Here is a 6000-nt window from a genome sequence, read left to right as displayed (position 1 = left end):
GTAAACAAGAGTAGTATATGTTTATTTTACTGGTAACCCAACTTGAGTTAATACCTTAGACAATGTTAAATATAAGTTCCCCGCGTGTAGTTGGCATAGTATTGGAGCATATTAGTTACTATCTAAAAACGAACTTAAACAGATTTCATATCAATTACAACTTGTATATTTGTATACCTAGAAGCCAATTCTGCACTCTATCAAGAAATCATTGCATAGATTCTTTACTATATGTGAACAATATACGTTATAATATACTACAATACAATATACCTATAATTGTATCATCTTAATACCGATTAAATATTAACCTCAATGTTACTTCTTACATAATGGTACGGTAAAATACGGATAATTATCTAGTATACTAGAATGCGGCAAACGACAATTGTAGGTAGCACAGCATACTTTTATTAGTACCTCTGTTTGGAGATGTTTAAGTATTACCAGCACCTAATTGGATTCTAATCATGCTACTTATTGTGTATATGAGGTCTTAGTGATTACCATATCATAATACTCACGATTTTACACCACCATTTTCATCCAAATAACAATTAATCTCAATCAGTAGCAACTCAATTATTTAATCAATAATTGTGTATAGAACTCGAGTGGGTAGATTTTAAATTATATTGGAAGATTATCTTCATATTAATTATATGTATTATTTTTTTTTTAAGTAACTGCATAAATACTTCATTACACTTATATCACCAATAATTTCTATGAGACATTGTAGTGGTATACGCATACAGAAAAAAAAAGAAATTTTAAACACGTACAATTTCGCTCAAAAACTTTCACTACGGTGGGCAAGGATAGACAGGCAATCGTACTGCTAAGGTTAACTCGGCCATAGGTAGTCTGCCTGCCTATCCCACTTCTGAGTTGAAAGGAGTTGATATAATTGAAACCCAAAATCATACTTTCCGTATAAAGTTTATTCTCCATACACGTGTACAATCTCAGTACATAATGGATACCACTACAATGTTACATAAACTAAGCAATTAAGCCTATTTAACATAATAAATTAAGTAAAACTGACCTGCTTCCTTGGTTAGTGATGATCCTTTCTGTGATGTTATCCGACAATGTCTTCACACAACAACCGCTACTCGTTTTATGCCCCAATACTCCAAATGTAGTTTTAAAAATAACTATTATCTACAAAGTACGGTACGTGGGGCGCTAAAGTAACGCCATCTATGATACTAACAAGAGAAACTATTGCTACTTTACCAATGTACGCTTACACAACTTAGTAGGTAGATGTAACCGTTAAGATAATTCACTCAATTTATATCAATACATTACGCTAATATGCAGTGATACATTTATAACTTTTATTAAAATGTATTAATTATTAATAAACACCTACTCAACAAAATACTAGGTTTATATACGCAAATAGTAATTTTAATTTACGATGTTAAACACGATCACAAGTTATAGGTAAAGGTCAAAGGTAAAGACGAGTAATGTAATAGTATTAATTTAATTTAAGGCAAACTAAGCACAGATTTATTTGGAATAAACAATTAATAGGGTGTTCCGGGTACGGAACGGGTCAGATCAAATGTAATCAGAGGTTTCCAAACCACGTTCTGCTACCAAAATGTTTGGGAAACTACTCTGCTACCAAAATGTTAGGGAAACGTTAGTCACGTACCTGTATGGTTCTGCGGATTTCTTGGGCTTCAGGGTCTCGAAGATATCTTCGCTAGCTTTCACACACTTTCACAGTAGGTTTTACAGTTCTAATTTATTTTAATTCACAACAACGCTGTACGGTCCGTTTGTTACTAGGTAAGGGAGCGGAGGCAAAGGCGCGGGAACAGAAAACTAACGGACTCTAATATAATAATCAGTGCTTACGATGGTATAGGGTAGATTTTGAACAATTGTTATTTTGTTTATGTAACATAGTTCGGTACTCAGAAGGATCGACAGGTTTTGATTTTAATGGGTTTTCATGTACTGGCAATTGACAACGCAACCTGCGACCCATCAGCAACTGCGCAGGAGAACTCAACCCATCCCTAGGTGTATTTCTATAGTTAAGAAGAGCTAAATCAAAATCTCTGTTACTTTTGATAGATTTCTTTAAAATCATTTTAATAGTTTGAACAGCTCGTTCACTTTTACCATTCGCCTGCGGGTAATTCGGCGAGGACGTCACATGGTTGAAACCCCATACATTAACAAAATTTTTGAACTTTCGGCTAGTGTACTGAGTCCCGTTATCACTTATCAGTACTTTGGGTATACCATGACGTGAAAAAATATTTTTTATGTTTTGTATGACTAAGTTAGAAATTAAATTGTTTAATTTACATACTTCTATATAATTAGAATAATAATCAACAATAATTAGAAAATATTTATGATTAAATTCTAATATGTCGGCACCTTTTCCCACGGCAGAGCTGGAATCTCCATAGGAAGCATTGGCTCTTTAGCAGGTCTGTTTGAGTGCTCCTGACAGGTGTGACATCGCTTCACAAACTGTTCTATGTCACGTGACATACTCGGCCAAAACATAACTTGCCTCGCGCGCCGCTTGCACCGATCTATACCTAAATGCCCTTCGTGAACTATTTTTAACATGTCTTCTCTAAATTCTTTATGTATAAGTACCTGATCCTTTTTAAATATAACATTATCGACTATCAAAAGCTCATCTTTTATCGACCAATATAACTGCTTCATTTGCAACGTTATATTTGTGTTTAGGCCATCCGTAATTTATATAATTTATATATTCTTTTATATATTCTTTATTGCACTTTTAAATACAGTTCTAAACTTAAACATATACAAAGTGAGCAAAGGTGGACTTATCTCTAAGAGAGATCTCTACCAGTCAACCCAACAATGTGGCATAGCTAGTAGTGAGTAGGTAACACCTGTGCAATTAACACTATTATGTTGAAATATATATAGAGTTATATATATATATATATATATATATATATATATATATATATATATATATATAAAGTTCTAATTATATTATAATTATAATAAAATATACAATAATAAATAAAATAAACATTAATAAAAGTTATATATATATATACATACATATACAATTACTATAGATATCTACATATATTACACAAAATACAAATAATAAAATACATGATGAAACTAATCATACTAAGGTCGATAAATAGTGTGATTTCAACCTTTTCTTAAAACAACCAATTGGTGGACTTTCCTGTATCTTTTTTTTTTTTTATAACACAGGGGACAAACGAGCATGCGGCTCACCTGATGGTAAGTGATTACCGCCGCCCATGAGCACCCGCAACATCAGGGGAATTGCAAGTACGTTGTCGGCCTTTTAAAAAGGAATAAGCTCTTTTCTTGAAGGTTTCAATATCGTATCGGTTCGGAAATACCATTGCTGGAAGGTGATTCCATAATGTGGTTGTGCGAGGCAAAAAGTTTCTAGAAAACCGCACGGTGGAAGACCGCCATTCATCCAGATGATCAGGATGGTATTTCAGTTTCTGGCGGGTGGTACGGTGGTGAAACTCAGCAGTTGGTAATCCGAACAATTCCTCAGAACACTCCCCGTGATATATGCGGTAGAAAATGCACAGAGATGCAATATCACGCCGCAAAGCCAATGGGTCGAGTCTGTCACATAGACGTTGATTACCAATGATTCTGGCTGCTCGGTTCTGAATGCGGTCAAATGGAAGTAGTTGATATTGTGGTGCTCCCGCCCAGAGGTGAGAACAGTATTCCATGTGCGGCCGGATCTGCGCCTTGTATAATTGCAAGCGATGGGCCGCCGTGAAATACCGTCTCACTCTACTGAGCACACCAAGCTTTTTTGAGGCTATTTTAGCCTTGTCCTCCAAATGACCGCAAAACTGAACGTCACTGGATATATCAACGCCAAGGACCTCGAGATTTGGCTTCACATCAAGGAGAGTGTCTTGAAACTGAGGAGATACGATAAATGGATTCTTTTTAGCGGTAAACGCGCAAACTTGTGTCTTCTTGGGGTTGAATTGAACACAATTTTCCTGACCCCAAACCGAAACTTGATGGAGTGAAGTTTCGATTTCGGACACAAGTTTGTTCCGGTTCTCAATACTTTTGCCTGCGACATATTAGCATGGCCGCTGTACAAGGCATCTCCGGTACTGTCATCCGCATAGCAATGAATGTTGTTGATTTGTAACATGTCATTGATATGCAGAAGGAACAGAGTCGGAGACAGCACACAGCCTTGTGGAACACCAGCATTCACAGAGTGTGGGTCGGAGCAAGCACCATCGACAACGATCTTGATGCTCCGATCTGCGAGAAAGCTGGCGACCCATTTGCATAACTTCGCAGGCAACCCGAAGGATGGTAGCTTTGAAAGAAGAGCTTTGTGCCAAACCCGATCAAAGGCCTTCGCAATATCCAGACTAACAGATAGGGCCTCCCCCTTACTCTCAATAGCCTCTGCCCATCGATGTGTCAAATACACTAGAAGATCACCAGCTGAGCGACCCTGGCGAAAGCCATACTGACGATCAGAAATCAACTGGTTCACTTCTAGGTATCGTAGGAGTTGACGGTTGACAATCGACTCAATGGTCTTTGAGAATAAGGAGGTGATGGCTATGGGCCTATAGTTAGCTGGATCTGAGCGATCTCCCTTCTTAGGGATCGGATGAACCAAAGCCGTCTTCCAAAGTTTCGGGACTACACCTGTAGAGTAGCAGTACCGGAAAAGACGCGTTAGTACCGGAGCCAACTCAGGTGCACACGTCCTGAGCACAATAGCAGGAATACCGTCAGGCCCACTCGACTTGTGGATGTCAAGGGAGAAAAGAGACTTACGTACCAGCTTTTGGGTAAATTTTACCTCTGACATAAAAGTCTCACACCGCGAGATGACCGGCGGTGATTGCTCCCTATCGTCCAGTATCGAGCTGGATGCAAAAAGAGACCCAAGGAGATCGGCCTTCTCTTTAGCATGTTGGGCCAACGAGTTATCCTCTCTGCGCAGTGGTGGAAAAGATGGCTGACAGAAATTTCCCTGAGCAGCTTTGGCAAGAGACCAAAAAGCCCGGGATCCAGATGGAAGACTGTTTAGTCTCTTACCAATTCTACTGATGTGCTCCGACTTTGCTGTGGCAATAACTCTTTTGAAGGACCTGGAAGCGGAGTTATATTTCCTTTTATGGGCACTGGTATCTGGATCACTCGACTTCACAGCTGCAATCCAGGCACGGAAGCATTCCTGCTTATGGCGAGACGCCGATCTACAGGATCCGCCATACCAGGACTGAGATCTACCACCGACAGGTACCTGGGAATTTGGAATAAACATCTCCATTCCCTGAAGTACTACATCGGTGACAGATTCAGCCATTACATCAGGATCGTCCAGTGCGAAGCAAACTCGCCCCCATGGGTAAGATGCAAAAATCTTCGCATCTCATCCCAATCTGCCGACTTAAAATGCCAAACACGACGTCGACCAGTAGATCGCGGCAAAGAAGGACGCGTGAGAGGCACTTCGCTCCGTATCAGACAATGATCAGAGGAACCCAATGGAGCTTTCACACAGATCTAATATCCGTCCGGATGAGAAGTCAGCAGAAGGTCCAACAGTGAAGGTATATGGTCAACAACATCAGGCATTCGCGTTGGCGAGGATACCAGTTGCGTCAAACCAATACCAAAGCAAAGCCATGAACAGACCTCCCCGCATAGTCGGTGGTACGTGAACCGAGCCATTCAGCGTGATGGGCGTTAAAGTCACCAAGAATCACGACCTCAGCGGAGGGAATCTGTTGGAGCAAAAAATCTGTAGCCATTTGGACGTGTTCAATGAGTCGGTCAGTTTCGGTGTTACCGCTATGGGACCTGTATAAGCATGCATAGATGGGGGTGGTCATCGCAATCTACACGCAACCATAAAATGGACAGGTCAGTACCTTCAAGTGTATCAAATATCCTCTCTGACATAAGCGCACACAC

This window comes from Achroia grisella, unplaced genomic scaffold (assembly GCF_030625045.1).
Source record: "Achroia grisella isolate CSIRO2021 unplaced genomic scaffold, CSIRO_AGI_Agris_v1 utg1769, whole genome shotgun sequence".
NCBI lineage: Eukaryota > Metazoa > Arthropoda > Insecta > Lepidoptera > Pyralidae > Achroia > Achroia grisella.
Note: the sequence above shows the minus strand (reverse complement) of the source record.